This window comes from Zosterops lateralis, assembly GCF_965231275.1.
Source record: "Zosterops lateralis genome assembly, chromosome: W".
Taxonomy (NCBI): Eukaryota; Metazoa; Chordata; class Aves; order Passeriformes; family Zosteropidae; genus Zosterops; species Zosterops lateralis.
The window spans coordinates 9515503-9532710 of NC_139801.1; positions in this window are offsets into that span (position 1 = coordinate 9515503).

The following is a 17208-nucleotide window of genomic DNA, read 5'->3' on the forward strand; positions in this document are numbered from 1 at the left end:
TAAAGTGATGCAGGTTAAAAACCTGATCAAAAGATAAGAGGAGGGAATTGATAAAAATGAAAATTAGAATGTTGAAAATTTGAAAAGTTAAAACACTTAATTGTCATAGAATAAGTGTATTAATATTTTAAAATGTAATAATTGTAAATTGTAATGTAACAGTAAAGAGCCACCCCCGTGGTCCCCCTGAAGGGAGCAGTGAGGAAGGGGGGGCTGCCTGGTCGCTGGAGGCTGCCCACAGGCCCCCTCTGACGCCGGAGTGGACTGCCCGCTGCCTTGGGAGAGCCTGCACCTTCCCCCCCCCCAGACCCCGGAACAAGCTGCCCGCCACCCTAAGAAAACCTGCACAGACCCCGGAGCGGGCTCGTCCGTCTCTTCGGAGAAGCCCCCAACCCCTGCGAAATGCCGGCTGCCCGCGCCTTCTTCCCCCGCCGCCACTGCCGCAGCTCTGCCGACGGAGCGGCCCGCCCCCAACCCAACCCGCTCCAAATGGACCCGCTCTCCGAGCCACGGCGGATAGCTGCCGAACCGCCAAGCCGCCGGCATGTCGCCCTCCCCAAGCATCCGCTTGCCTCGGGCCGGTGCGGCTCGGCTCCCAGAGCCCGTAAAACCGCCGCTGTGTGGCACGAGCTGCCAAACCAGCCCGAGCCTGGCGCGGAGAACCCCCGCGGCTCCTAGCACACCGCCGCCGCCGCTGGCATGGCTTTGCCGATGGGGCGGCCCCTGCCCTGGCCCGAGCCCGCTCCAAAAAGACCCGCTCCCCGAGCCGCGGCGGATCGCCGCCGAGGTGCTGCCACCGGCACCTCCCCCCCCCCATCGAAACCGCAGGACCCCCGAAGCACCCCCTCTCTGTGTAGCGCGGCCATCTCGCTGATGCCAGTTGCGAAATGCCATGAGGCTGCTGCAGCCCCTGCCCCCTCCCCTGGGGCAACCCAGTAGAACATGTAGATTAGAAATCCCAAATGCATTCTGGGACCCTTTTTAACACCAAAAACCCCCTATAAAAATAAATCTAAGTAAGATTTAAACCCACAAAAACCAGTACTAAGCTGTATATACCCTAGAGCATCAATAGAGCTAATTAATACAATTTTTGTAACTCGCTGTAACCTAAAAATACCAAACAAAAGGTGAGACCCCGAGGCAAACAAACGGAAATCAGAACTCCTTGGAGACTCCCGGCGAGGGAAGAGTTCTCCAGCTCTGCTGAAACTTCCTGCTGCAGAGCTGACCAGGACCCTCCTCCTCAAGGGCAAACCCGGTTGCAAGATCCCTCGAGCCACCCTTGTAAGAGCTGATTAATAAAGGCATTTTAAGGAGAAAAATATTATCTCTGCCCATTTTTAACAAAACCATTTTCTGCTGGATAATCTACTATATTCCATAGGATGTGAGAAAGCAGGAGAGGGAACAAGAAAGTTGGAAGAGGGTAGGCAGGAAGTGAGAAAAAGCAGGAAGAAATTGTGTAGGGGAGGGGAAAAAAAGAGATGACTATCAAGGAGATGGAAAAAGAAAAGGGAAGAAAAAGAAAGAAAATGGGAGCTGGAAACAGAAAAGAGAGAAAGATGTAGGTCATTCCAGGGAGGATTGAAGTTGAATCAGTGTGCATATTTTAAAGGTTTTGGACACCAAGGTCCCCGAAGTTGAAGGGGGCAGAGGTAGCAAAGCTACCCCTACATCAAGACAGAGGGGAACTGGGGGTGGAACTCTCACTGAAACCTCTGGTTACCATACAGCTGGGGAAGGAGAAAAGAGAAAATTAGCTTTTAATAGACAATGGAGCGAAGTAGAAACAAACAAACAAACAAACAAACAAACAAACAAAAAAGTTAAGGAATTGTAAATGTTGTTGGTGCAACAGGAAAAGCAGGGAAATTAGTATTCTTTAACCCTGTTAATTTTAAATTTGGCAAAAGATAAATAACTCACCAGGGTGTTTGATTACTCTTTTGGGAAGAGACCTGTTCCTCGATTATATATTTAAAGATGGAGAAGTACAATTACTGGTATATGAGATTAAAAACCATTGAGGCAAGAAATTTTATGTTGCACGAAATAGCAGAACCAGAGAATTCTGGAGGAATACCGGAAGCCATAGAAAATGGAGTAACATCCTTGGTTTGGGCCAGTGGAACTTCAGGATGTTCCTGGCGAGCTCAGCCTGTAAGCATTACCCTAAAACCTGGATCAAAACTGGTAAGGCAGAAAGAATATCCTTTAAAATTAGAAGCTAGAAATGGAAATCCAGAGTCTAATAGAGAATTTCAGGGAATTGGGATTAGTGATAGAATGTGAATCAGAATATAGCACATCCATTTTGCCAGTTAACAGAATGTCATCAATGGTTTACAGTAATAAATCTGAAGGATGCCTTTTTTTGCATACCTCTCAATAAGCAAAGTTAGGGCATTTTTACCTTTGAATGGGAAAATCCCAGAACCGATCAGAAGACTCAGCTTACCTGGACTGTATTGCCACAAAAATTTAAAATTAGCCCACCAATTTTTGGGGAATCAATTGGCAAAAGAATTAGAGATTCAAAAGAAGGAGAATCCCGAAGGATTGGTCCTGCCGTAGGTTGCTGACATCTTACTAGCAACTGAAACTAATGAAAAGTGCATGGAATTGACTGTCAGTCAAATTGGGAACCGACAGAAAAGAGGCCATCTGCCAGGTACCCCAACCTTTAACAAGATTTAACAGCATTCTTGGAAGCAATGGTCTTGATGGTCTTGAATTAAGGTGGTCTCGGAGGGCCTAAGAGTGAACATGAGATCTGTAACCTAAAGATAGCCCTGATGTCTAACAAAGCCCTTTGAAATTTTGTACACGAACTACAGCACCTAGCCCTTGGAGTTCTGGCTCAGAAGGTAGGAGACTGCAAGAGGCCCATGGGGTACTTTTCAAAACAACCCAACAATGTTAGCCAGGGATGACTGCTGCCTGTAGCAGCGACTGTTCTCCTCATCCAAGAGGCCAGGAAATTGACTTTGGGATAAAAGATAGTAATATACACCTCACAGACCATAACCACTGTATTGGGCCAAAATGGGGTGGGCATTGGCTTTCCCCAAGCTGTATGCTGAAATATCTGACTGCTTTGATAGAGCAAGATGTGGAGCTGAAAGTAACCACAGTGGTAAATCCAGCCCAATTCCTAAATACCCCAATGCAAGGAGAAGAGCAACTAACCCGGTTGCTTACATATGCAAGCTGACCAGACCTACAAGGTGCACCCATTGAAGATCCAGAGATACAGTTCTTTACAGATGGAAGTAGCTTGGTGGGAGGTGGAAAACGAGGAGCTGGCTATGCAGTAGTCATGATAATCAAGGTAATAAAAGTTGCACCGCTGCCCATGGACACCCCAGCACAAAGGGTGGAGCTCACAACATCACGAAAGGCCCTGGAATTGGCAGCAGGATAAAGGGCAAATATATGTGGACTGACTCAAAATATGCTTTTAGCATTGTTCATGCCCATAGAGCTATATGAAAAGAAAGAGGTCTTTTAACAACACAGGGATCTCCAATTAGCACACCAACATGGGAATTCCCAAATTCATGTAGGAAATAGACTTGCAGATAATACTGCACAAGAGGTCACACAAGGTATCCTGGCATTAATACCTGAGAAAGCTACCTTACTTCCATAAGATAATCCTGGGTATAGTCCGACAGATTTAAAATTATCTAATTATCTAAAAGTCCAAAATAAAGAGGGTGGATGAATAGAGACTCCCAACAATCAGGTTATAGTCCCACCAAAACTGGTATTACAAATTGCAAAGGAGCAAACTCACTGGGAAATCAATGTTATGGTGACTAGTCTATAGATTCAGATACTTAGTGTCTGTATGACAAGAATTGTCAAGTCTTTAAAAAGAACCCTTTGAATTTAAAAGGACTGCCTCCAGGTATCACCAGAAGAGGAAACACTACTGGAGATTACTGGTAAATTGAGTTTTCTTAGCTACCACATCAACTAGGATATGAGTATCTCCTGGTGTTGGTAGATACCTTTTCCCGGGTGGCCAGAAGCTTTTCCCTGCCCCACCAACAAGGCTAGGGAAGTCATCAAGGTTTGGAGTGCCTATAGGGAGGTCATCTGATAGAGGACCTCATTTAGTATTTAAAATGCTATAGCAACTTGGTAAGCAATTTTGTTGGGGAAATGAATTAGAAGGTTTATCTTTCTCTCAGAATTTCTTACCCTAGACCCCAGTTCATTCATTTCAGCCCAGAGATCAAGTATACATCAGAAACAGTGGAAAGGACCTTATCTGGTTCTGGTGACTACAAGAAAAGCAGTGAAAGTGAAAGTGAACAATTTCATTCCTGGTTTCATCACACTAGAATTAAGAAGGGTCTCAATTCAGAGTGGGCAGTGGAAAACACCAAACCTCTGCAGCTGAAAATTTCAAAGATATCTGTAGACAAGTAATGAAATGTATAGGCTAATGCTTATGGGAATCTTTTGTCTTTAGATGAGGAGGGTTTAAGAAAACTTAATATTGACTTTAATTCAAGATAAGAATCTGTCCAGTATTACAGCCTGCCTCCCTATCCCTGGTTTAGCAGGGGAACCTGTTCCTTGCAGAATGCAGTATAATGCAATAGCAAAAGTGAACATCACCAACCATTTGGATGAGAAGGAGAGATGTAGGTGATGAGGAGATGGTATTCTTGAGGATCTGATAGCCTGGAGGCCAGGAGGACTATTTTTGGGATAAAAAAGGAGGTAAGGAGTGTCCAATAGCGTCCCATAGTCTTGATCAACATTTTCTGGATTTTGCCTTAGCAGTCTCAGGAGGCCAGGTAGCCAGGTTGCTAGATTTAAATGTTACTAAAAATCATACCCAAAATGTTTCAGACTTGCCAGAGTGTCAAACTCTCTGAAGCAAGCCTTGTACCTGGACAAAGCCCTTGGATGATGGAAATACTTGGGGAAGGTAAAGTGGTATCCGGATTGAGGAATCACACCTATGTATAACCTAAATAAGAGCCAATGGAGGTGTGGAGAAAAACAAAACAATGAAATTTGGTCTAGCACCATAAGCTGGATGGCCAAATTACTTCTAAAGTGCAGTAACCAACCTTTAAATTGCATTAAATCTCTGGAAGTTCCTTCCCCAGGTTACACTGTCTGGGCTACTTCAGACGGATATTGGACCACCCGACTCCTGCTTGGACCAACCACCCAGGAAGTTACCTTAGAGTTATTAACCTTATACCCAACTTGGAGAAGAAGCCTGCAGTGCGTTGACCTTGGCTGGGTGCCAGGTGCCCACTAAGCTGCTCTATCACTCCCTTTCCCAATCAGCGGGTGAGATAAGGGAGTTTTATTATAGTGAAAGCAAAGAAATAAGCGAGAGTCTGTGTGCACATAAGCTAAGGGGAAAAAAAAGTAAATCTCTACTTCCCATCAGCAGCGATGTTCGGACACTTCCTGGGAAGCAAGGCTTCATCATGCCTAATGGTTCCTCCGGAAGGCAAACATTGAAGAATCACAAATGCCCCCCCTTCCTCCTCTCTCCTTTAGCTTTATATATCTGAGCTGACGTCATATGGTATGGAATATCCCTTTGGCTAATTTGGGTCAGCTGGCCTGGTTGTGCCCCCTCCCAGGATCTTGCCCACTCCCATCCCCTTTGATGAGGGAAGGAATGTCAGAGGGACAGCACTGCCTGGCAGTAGCCAAAACACTGCTCTGTTATCAACATCCTTCCAGCTACTAATGCAAAGCACAGCACTGTGAGGACCGTGAACTTTACCTCAGTCAGACCCAGCACAAAGCCCCATAAAAGCCCAATACTGGAGTAAGGTAAAACGAGACACCGAGGATAAATGGACAGGGCCTTCAACTTCCACACAGTTTGAATGGACCCTACAGAGTTTTGTCTTACCAGGAGCCATGGCTCTAGGAAACAGAATCTTGTTAGATAATCTAACTTGGGAAGTAAGGAAACTATCCAAAGCTACAGAAAAGGGATTTCAGATCATAAACAGGTAAATACAGGCAAATACTAAATTGACATTACAAAAAAGACTTGCCTTAGATCTATTGCTGGCCAAAGAACAAGGGCTTTGTGGGTATTTAAAAGCGGGTAGAGAACACTGTTGTGTACACATGCCAAATGTAACAGAAGATCTCCAGAAACAACAAAATGTAGCAAGTTGCTGAAGATAGCAAGACTATCCTAAAGGTCTTTGAAACTAATTGGTTCAATAACATTCTCCAAGGACTAGGGGGATGGTTCCTGAGATGATGGCTGGCTGGAATACTAGAAACCTTCATAATTATAATTGCGATTGTCGTAATTGCTAGTCTTGCTGTTAGGTGTGTTCATAGAATAATGGATCGTCATCTCATGTGGATGTATGCGACTATAGCTAGAAATTGAAGTGAAACTTATCAAATGACCTTGAGAAAGCTGAAAAGTTTCAAAGGTGGCAATTGATACCAAAAGGCTTAATTCAATTTTTACTGTGCCTGTGAAACTTTTAGCAGAGAAACAAGGCCTGTGAAAGCTGCTTCCAGCAAGGACAGTTGCAAGATAAGAAGACATCTGGCCCAAGAATGCAGTGATGGACAAAACAATGAATCGAATCTCTGGGAACTTGGGGTAGGATTTATGGCCATGGGTGAATTGTACTATGCATGTAGCAACTGTACATAAGTGACCCTCTTGTAGAATTACATGTCCACATAAGGCTAGGAGCATCCCTCATTGGACCTCAGGCCTGAATAAATTATGCCCTCTTTAAAACAATTTTAGTGTTGGAGAGCCTTATTCCAATATTGCGAACATTTGGTAACAACGCCACTGAATGCAGGACTAGTATTCAGAATGTGAGCAATTATTTTTATTTTTACTTTCTTTCTTCCCCACAATTTCTAAGGTTGGAAATTTTTGTAATTATTTTTGGACTAGATGAAAGTACAAAATCATCATACCAGTTCTGACTCTATTTTTTTTTTTTTTTTACTTTTTATTAATTTTAAAATTGGGACCATGTTTATCCAAGAAAGAAACCAAATATTAGACTTCTATTAACTTCACCGTTTCTACATTTTCAATTCCTACTGTGATTGCTTATTGACCTATACCAGTTATCTGCATAAATACAATTTTTTTCTTGCAGAGAAAATAAATACATTTACAGTTGAATATAGCCCTACCTGTTTTGCATTTTTTAGCAGTGACCAAACAAAAACTCAGGGACTGAGTGACCAAAAAACCCAAGGAGATAGACCAGTGGAATTGTGCTCTGGCCTCCGTGAGACAGGAGCAGAGACCACAAAAAAACCCAAAAAAAACCCAACAAAAAACAGATCAAGAGGGTCCTGTAACCTTCCCCTGTCAGGCTGAAGGAAGTAGATCAGAAGAAAGGAGGAATGGAGGCAAGTCCTTGCTTGGGGCAACAGGGGAAAGCCCTCCCTGGCCACCTCACCCTCCAAGGTGCTTCAGTACAATAAGTATGAGGCTCTGGATGTTGAAGGACAATCAATGGAGGATGAGGACAAAGGTCCCTCTCCACTAGATTGCAGTGGTGCCTGGAAAGGGGAGGAATGCACCACCACACAAAGGCATTGCCAAGGCCAGAAAGGCCTACACCTTGAATCAAGATCAGTTCCAAAAGGAGGAAAAGAAGGGTTGTAGTGGTAGGCAATTGCTTTCTAAGGAGAAGAGAGCATCAAGTATGCTGGAAGGACCTTGCTCTCAGGGAAGTCTGCTGCCTCCCTGGGTTAAGGACATTGCCAGGAAACTTCCTAGCCTGGTTCAGCCTTTGGACTACTACCTGTTGGTGGTCTTCCATGTGGATGGTGATGAAGTTGCAATATGTATTCCAAAGGTCATCAAAAGAGACTTCAAGGCCCTGGGATGGTTGGTGAGGGAAACAGGTGCAGGTTATTTTTTTTCCTCTACTCTCCCAAGTGCAGGCAGCGACACTGAAAGAAACAGACCCACCCAGCCTATTAATACATGGCTCTGTGGCTGGTGTCACTGCCAAAATGTTGGTTTCCTACTGTTGGGAGGAAAGGGTTAAAAGCAGAAGAATGTCAAGGAGGATAGTAGATTTGCTCAAGTGACCTTGCAGCTGGGAATGCCAAGGCCTGAAGAATAACAGTGTGAGAAATGCTCTATATGATGCCTACTGCTGTTTATCCTCTGTCTGTTTTGAGAAGTAGAATTTCTGTGTGGAGATAACATAGCTGTTTGGAGAGACTTGGAGGCCATCGCATGGACATCCTTGAGCTCCTTGTTCTGAGAGAGAGATCAAAGCTCAGAGATCATAAAAAGCACAGAGGAGATCACAGCATGGTGGCAAGCTATGGATGTGAAGGCCCTTGATAAACTGGTGGAAACAGCAGGATGGGTTGGTCCTAATGGTGCCTGCCTTCCCACTTGTATCTCTGCAGCCTGGTGTTGTTTTGGGATTCTCCAGACAGCGAGGTAATGAAATAAATTTACTTTTTGCATTTCACTGTGTTTTTTTGGTCACCCTCAGTCACATGTGTGTGTTGATTCAGACACCTACTGTTGCAATAAATCAGCCGGGACTCATTTTCCTCATGCAGAAAAAGCCAATTCTTTATTCACATAACTTATTTTTATACAGTTTTCACAGACCTCGTGTGCAACTCTGATTGGCTAGTAGTATCTTTGCCACCTAATTCATTGGTCAAAAGGTGTTTTGTGTGTACGTTCTAAGACACTCTTTCACTCAGATGTTTACATATCTTCTTCACTGATTCTCATGGGATTCATTGATTATACAGGTGCCACTTATTTTTCTCCCCAAGAATAGATTGTTGTGCAAATGGATTCTCCTTCTCAAGATATTTTCACATGGGAACTTCCAAGCTATTGCACTTAGAAGAAGTGAAAGGCTGTGATAGTTTGGGAAGGAAGTAATTTTTTCAAGAAATTTATAGCAAACCCAGACTCTAGGTATGAATATTGACATTTGGAATAGCCATTAGAAAGATGACACACCTCTGGGAACACACAAGATTAAAATCAGAGAACTCCCAGGAATCGCTCTCTTTCTTCTGGCCTTGGAGAGAGCTAACAAGAGTGTCGGGCTGGCCCCGCTCCACTACGGCCCGCCCCCCCCCCCCCCCCCCCCCCGGCCTGGCATGGCCTGGCCAGGTTCTGCCTCTGCTGCAGCCCTGTCAGGGCCAAGCCAGGTCCCGGGTCCCAGCAGCTGCTGGTGGAGGGGGGGGGAAGGGGAGGCCCTGGCTACTAACATCTAGCCAACTTTAAAGCCTGCCCCGCTGCCGGCCTGGGAAGAGGGAGGTGTCTGCCAGGCCCCTGATAGCAGCTCTGGGCCCGAGCTGGGCTGGGGCCAGCCCGATGCCAGCGAGGGGTGGGGGAAGTGCCCATCAGCCTGTCTTGGCCACTGAGATTCCTGACTGTCGTTGCCCTAGCCCTCCCCCCCCCCCCCCCCCCCCCATCTCCAGTGGCTGCCCAGCTGAGGGAGGGAGGGGAAAGTGCCCAGCCACGTGAGAGATCTTGTCTCTAGCCCTGGCATGGCCAGAGTCTACCACCTTCAGCCATCTCCTGGGGAAGAACCAGCATGCCCTCTGCAGACCTGGGAGAATGTTAACTCTTTCTTTACACAGAAGAAGCTTACAAAGCACTAACCCTTCTCTGAGTGAGAGAAAAGTCAGAGTGGGAGACATGTAAAGAGACAGTATGAAGATATCAGAGGATCAGTGAAAGAGAAGTTATATCTTAGATGAGGAGATGGAGAAGATGCCTTGGTTTTTGGGCTGAAAGTCTTTTGTGAGCCATGGTAATGGACTGTAATATGCTAGAATATTCCTTTAAACTGTGGAACAAAAATGCATTTGGGGAGTGTTCTGGTTTGGGTTGAATTAGGGGAAAACCTTCAAGGAATCCCCTAATAACAAAACCTCTACCACCCCTCCCCCCAACCCTGGGTTTGGGAAGGAATCTCTTGAACGCAAAGTGGAAAAAACCGGTTTATTAACAAATGAATAAACACCCCCCGACACAAGGGAAAAAAAAAGAACAGAAAAAGCTCAGGTTACTGTGAGGGGGAGGGCGCGCAGCTTCCTTTACAAGCCCCGGCGATCCTCTACGGACTCCTCCAGCCAGATCAGCTCCGGGTGCCGGTCCTAAATCTTAAAGGGGGGGGGGGGGAGAAAGGGAGAAGGGGAAAAGGGAAAAAAAACAAACAGAGCACAGAGGCGGCAGAAAGAAAGGAAGGAAAAAAAACCAAAAGAACGAAAGGGCAAGAAACTAGCAGAAAAATTGCGAGACAGCAAGCGCCTAGAAGCAGAAAAGCCAAAGCCAAAGCCAAAGCCAAAGCAGCAGCGGAGCCAGCCAGCAGGCCAGTGCCCGCCCCCCCTAAAGGGGACGGAACACCTCTTAGACATAACAAGGGAGTCCACGATATGGGATTATGGGATAGAGAGCACTGTCAACCCAGGACAGGGAGTATTTAAATTGTAAAGATAAGCAAAGGCATTTGTGATGGAGTAAGTAAATATTGAAATAGCTGTGATCTAATGGAGAATTTTGAACAGAGGAAGATAGATAGAAAGATAGAAGCCTTCTGCCCCTAAGGAAAAAGAAGACCTCTGTTTCTTGAGATGAAAGATGATTTTAGAGAGAGTGAAGAAAACCCTTTGCTTTTGGAGCCGTTCATCTTTAAAAATGATACCCCATAAGTATACATGAGTCCATGGCCCATTTGTAGCTGCGGGAAAGACTACGTGATATGGGAGGTTCACAACTGCAGATTTCCCCCAGGCAGCTGTTTTTGTCAGAGTTAAAAGCCACAAGTGGACTGTGTCTTTCTTGTGGAAAGTTACCATAACAGACCAAAAGAGACTTCTTTCTCTAAATGGACTGATGAAAGACTATTTTATCAGTGGTACTGATCTAGAGTTCTGAGTTTTGTCTTTATACGTTGTCTGTGAGAAAGAAAAGAAGCTGTTGGGGGAGAGGAAAAGTGTTTTGAAAGTTTTATTCTGATTCTTATTAATTTTGTTCTCTCTTGTAGTTTTGTTAATAAATCTGTCTTTATACCTTTTAAGTTTGAGCCTGCTTTGCTTTTCTCCTAATCCTATCTCACAGCAGAAAAAGAGTAAAATGATTCTGGTAGACACTGAAACCACTACACTAATTTTGAGAAACAGTAATTGGTGAACGTGAAACCACTACACAGGCTAGCTTGGCAATTCAGCAGAGCAAGGCCTCATTTCATAAGGCCTTTCTTTTATAACATCTTTTACCTGTCTGCAACAACCTACCATGGCCTACATCGCACCAGGCTTGCTGAATTTGGATGGGATTTACTTCTCTTAAAGAGGGAAGATGGTCTTTGGTCAAGGGCTAGTAGGGCTTACTGATAGGGTTTTAAATGAGATATGACAGAGCAGGGGGACTTAATCAGGTTTAACGGTGATAAGGTGTGGGATGACATGCCAGCCCACTCATACAAGTTAGATGCCAGAGCCAGCAAGAGTTATCAAGAGCCTGGAGAGGGATTGCAGATCAGCAGGAGAGCACTTAAAGGACAGCACCAGGGAATTCCAGCCACTCCAGGCAGAAAGTCAGCTTCACTGGGGGCCCTAATTAAATGCCTCTATGTAAACACACGCAGCATGGGGAATAAACAGGAGGGACTAGAGACATGCATGTGCCTGCAGAGCTATGACCTTATTGGCATCATGGAAGTGTGGTAGGATGACTCCTATGACTGGTTGGAATGGAAGGATACAGGCTCTTTAGGAAGGGCAGGTAAGGGAAAATGAGGAGGCCATGTTGCTCTCTATGTTAATGACCAACTGGAGTGCATGGAGCTCTGCCTGGGGAGGGATGAGGAGCCAACTGAGAGCTTATGGCTCAGGATCAAATGGAGGGCAGGGACAGGTGACATTATAGTGGGGGTCTGCTCAGGCCACCTGTCTCAGAAGATGGCATCAATGAGGTCCTCTACAGACAGATAGGAGTGGCCTCATGTTCACAAGCCCTGGTCCTCATGAGGGACTTCAAAAACATCAGTATATTATCACCATCATTCTCATTCCAAATCCAAAACACAGCACTGTAACAGCTTCTGAGAAGAAATTAATTCTACCCTAGCTGAAACCAGGACAATATCCACCCCTTATTCCATACCATTTATGTCATGCCAAGTTTCACACTCCCTAGTGTCCCATCACCTTCCCTATTTATCTGTTTTGATAGATATACATACAGACATAATTCCCTTAGTTGATGGAATACCTCTCTCAAATGTTCATGAAATGTCCACAAAAAAAAAAAAAAAAAAGTTTAATTCATTTAGTCCATGACTTTGGCCTTCATCCTTGGTAACAGTCTGTCAAGCAGGAAAGATGGTGTAAGTTGCTGGATTAAAAAACACACAACAACAGCAATATTAATAAAAAACGTAAACAAAAACAGAAGGTGCTTTACACAGAAGAAAGGTGTTCACCACCTCAGATTAGTTCCATGTGGCTGCTGGGACAAAGACAAGATGGCGTGAGCTCCCCACAGCACCATATGGTTTCCCCAGATAAAGACAAGATGGTGGGTGCTACAGGAAGCGGCGAGAGAGAGCAGGGTCTGTGGGGCTAGTCACGGCAACCTTGCCAAGGAAAAGGGGGAGACAAAATGGCACAGTTATGAGAGTACGCTCACCTTTTCTTTCTCTGAAGCCATGCCCCCCAGCAATGATATGGGTAGTATAGAGTAGCAACTAGCCACATCCACACAGCTCTAAACTCCACCCCCTCTCTGCAACCAGAAAATTATCTACCCCTTATTCTATACCATCTATGTCATGTACAGGTCTTATACATTCCAACTATATACATATACATGTACATAAGTATACACAAGCACAGGTATCATTTCCATAGTCAATGGCCATCCCTCCAAGATATCTGTTGAGTTCATTTAGTCCATGACTGTGGGTTTTATCTGTCATAGATGTCTTCCAGGGCAGGAGGATTTGTGTGCTGTTGGTTGGTTGGTTGCTGCATCAGGAGCTCACAACTGCTGTATCTGTAGCAGTCCATCCTCATTGTCCATGGTAGTCATGGCACACAGCGACAGTGTCATTGAGCAACCAATATTACATATGTTATTCAACATCACAGACTTTTCTCACCCAAAAATCAAATCCCCTTGAAAAACATCGTGTTTCCCCGTCCCTCTGCATTACCTACCAAATGCACCCAGGTCCTTGAGCAAAACCAATCCTGCGGATGGGTTTCCCTTTGCTTGAGGCAGGATTAATTCAAACTCTCTTCCCTAACACATTCCTCATTATCTTGGGGTGACTGTATGGTCCTGTATCCCTTATTGTCTGCTTTCTGCCAAATATGAGCCCTGTGCCTTTAAGTCAGATCCGAGAGAGAAGAGGGAGAAGTGGTGGAAATTTTTCGTCACCTGTGTTCAAAATACAGATAAGGCTCTCATTTTTTTCCCAGCTCTCGGCTCTGTTCTCCGAGAGAGAGATGGAGCTGTTCATTGCTTTTTAGCTAGCTTCTCATTCGTTAGCTTAAGGGGGAAGTTTTTTCTGGGACTGTGGCTTCTTCTCCTTCTTCTTCTGGAACTCTTCAGCTTTGCTCCAGTCTGGAACACCATCGCCAGTGGCCCCCTCCCACACCATGGCTCCAAGGGGCCCATGCCACATCCCAGCTCCAGAAAGAACCGAGACACACCTACAGAAAGGACTCTGAATCTCTTCAAAGCAGTGAGAAGTTTTATTATTTAACATTGTTCTTTTTTTCATGCCTGTGAGCAACCTGCTTGTTAAATAAACAGTTTTTTCACTTTCTCTGAGGGAAATCCTTACAAACCTGTGGGAACCTGTGGGGGAGGGGTTGCTGAAACCTGCCTTCTATTAGAGGAGACACCCTTTCTGGGACATTTCCTCCCAAATTTGTCTCAAACAGGGGCACTCATATACACCATAGGGACTTTATCTCCTTTTATGGTATGTAGAGGTTTAGAATGGGTAGGGCCAGCTTGATTGGTGAAACCTCTAGTTTTTACTAACCAGGTGGCCTTTACTAAATGAAGATCTTAATGTCTGAAAGTTCCCCCTCCCATTGCTTTCAATGTGGTTTTTAACAGTTGTCTTGATTTGGAAAGACAGGTATCTGCTAAGAAAGGCAGGAGCCTCCCTTGAAATGGAAAATTTAAACCCCCTCCCTCCAAATTATTATAATTTTGAAATTAAGGGGCTCTCAGGCAAAGATATGGGAATAGGAATACCAGTTCTTTACTAGGAAAACTAAAATAAAAATGTAGTCTTACCAAAAAAACCAAACAAAGAAACAAAAAAAAAAAACCACGAAAAACACTGACAAAGTAAGAATACAACCTGACACCTTGTTGGTCAGGGTGTTGGTAGCAGTCCAATTAAATCGTGGCTGCAGTCCTCCTGGAGTGAGAGATGTGGTTCTGTTGAAGCAATGATCCTGTAGAAGGGTGTAGTTTTCCTCTGAAGGTCCAGTGGTGGTGTAGATGGGGCCAGTCTTCCTCTGGGAATCCAGTAGAAACAGGCTGCTCTGGTGTTCTGAATCTCAGATTTTTATCCAGGTAGGAATGCTTGGCTCCTCCCCCTGGGTGGAGCATCTCACAATGGGATGATGTCCTTTTATCAGTCCTGCAGTGAGACTCAATGGCCCATTAACAGAAGATATCTCCCTGGAGGGAGGATGGGTCATGGAAGATATAAAGAACGCTGCTCCACCTGGTTTTAACAGATGGTAACAGAATACATACTTTTTGGTTACATCTTGCATTGCAACCTATACAACAGTCCATTGTATCATTCCATTTTCCCAGAGACTGCTGCGTGATACGGAATATGATTTACACACTCAATACTGTGCTCTCTGGTCCAGGTGTCTATGAGGCTGTTTTTGAAATGAGTCCTGTTGTCTGACTCAGTTCTTTCAGGTTTGCCATGTGGCCACAGGACTTGCTTTTCAAGGCTCAAGGTAGTGTTGTGCGAAATGGTCTGATGCAAAGAGTACGTCTCCAGCCATCCAGTGATTGTTTCCACCGTTGTCTGCTCGTAGCGCTTGCCTTGGTGGGTTTGTAGCAGTGTGATGTAATCAATCTGTCAGGCCTCCCCATAATTATATTTTGTCCATCATCCACCACATCACAGAGGCTTTACCCGCTTCTCCTGCTTGGTGGCAGCATATGTTTCACAGTTATGGATAGCCTGGAATATAGTGTCTATGGTTAAGTCCACCCCTCGATCATCAGCCCGTCTGTATGTTACATCGCTTCCCTGATGACCTAATGCCCCAGGGGCCCATGGAGCCAGAAATAATTCACCCTTGTGTTGCCAGTCCAGCTTTTAATTTTCTGATAGCTGATTATATGGTGGGGCCTCCTCAACATGTGTCACCTGTTCCTCCTTCTCAGTCTGAAATTCACATCTTCAGGCCAATTCTTGATAATTTCCAAGATCCCTGGATGATTGGGGTTTCCTATTTGAGCTTGCTGTGTGATCAGAATAATCCACTTTCTCCACTTGGCATCCTTGTCAAGAAGTGCATAAGGGACTTTCCCTTTGAACATCCAGCCCAGCACTGGTAGTTGGGGTGCCAGAAGAAGCTGTGCTTTGGTGCTAATCACTTCTGAGATGGCTCAAACCCCTTCAAAATCTTTCAGGATTTATTTTCAGTTGGGGTGTAGTTGGCCTCAGATCCTTTGTATCCCCAACTCCAGAAGCCCAGACCCCACTGTGGCAAGACATCTACCCCCTCTCCTCTCTACCACAGATAGTTGGTGCTTAAAGAGATAACCCAGGGGCTGAAAGGCTCAGCAAGGGGTCATCTCTGGTGCCAAAAGGGCTCAGGCCTCAGCTAAGAATCAACATCTTAGTCTGGAGAGCCCATATGGGAAGAGAGAAAAGAAATATTCTTGACTGAGAGACACTGTTTTACAAACTATAAAAGACACACAAGTTATCACAGGCAGAAGCCTCTTACACCCTAACAAGCGTTCAAGACTTCTCCCCAGCATTTGGATGCAGATTCCATGGTTACTTTCCTGGGGATTGAGGGAAAGGATCTCAATGTGTGCCCCATCAACAACTGGATGGTAAGACACATTGAATTCTAAGTTATATTATTTCCTCACTAGCTGTAACATTAATAGGTACCTTTAACCTCGTGCTGTATATACCTATTAGTAGTTTCTTTTTGTTCTTATTCCTGTGTAGCATTAGTTTGTTTTAAGTCTTATGTCTGTTAGTTTTATGTCTATTAAAGAAATAATTTGTTCTATAATAGACCGAATTAGCCATTATTAAAGAACTTGCAAATGAGATATGGTTTTTGAGGTGCTGTCCGCCTCCATAAAGCTACTGCCTGCTGCCGGTGGCCTGGGAAAAGGCAAGGACTTATCTAAACCCCCATATCCATTCGTGACACCCACTTAAAAGCATTCTTCTTCTGTGTCACATGATAGAGAGGGCCTATAATCTGACTGTACTCAGGAATATGCATACTCCAAAATCAATCCTGTGGATGGGTTTCCCTTTGCTTGAGGCAGGATTAATCCAAACTGTTTTCCCTAACACATTTTGGCTTCTCCTTCCTAGCACCCAGCATGAAGAGAGGTGTTAAATAGCGTCAGCCACTGCCCACACGGTGGCAGTGGGGGCGCATAGCTAGCAGTGAAAACATGGCTAACGACTCTCTGGTGCAGAACTTTGATGAAATCGACCTTTTGGCGCTGCAGGATCCTCCAGGAATCTTTGAATTAGTGGAACTTGTTGACAATGGTACCTATGAGCAGCAGTTTTTCTTCTAGTCAGACAAGCAGAGGAAGTAAGGACATGTGAAGTAAAAGAACATGGCATCGCCAAGGTCAGTGGAAAAGAAAGAGGAGGAGGTGGTGCTCCAGGCATTGGAGCCGAGATTCTTCTGCAAGCCGTAGTGAAGACTATGGTTAACCAAACTGTCCCCCTTGTAATGCATGAAATCCACGGAGGATGTAGGGATCCACTCACAGCCTGTGGGAAAAGTGCTCATGCCGGAGCAAGTGGATGCCAGAAAAAGCTGTGATCTAATGGGAGACCCAAATGGAATGAGAGGGCCCTTACCTCCAAAGACGAGAAAGAGAGCCCTTGCTTCCAAATTAGAGCAGCCTATCATTAGAGGACTGCACCTTGTGGATGAGTGACCCAC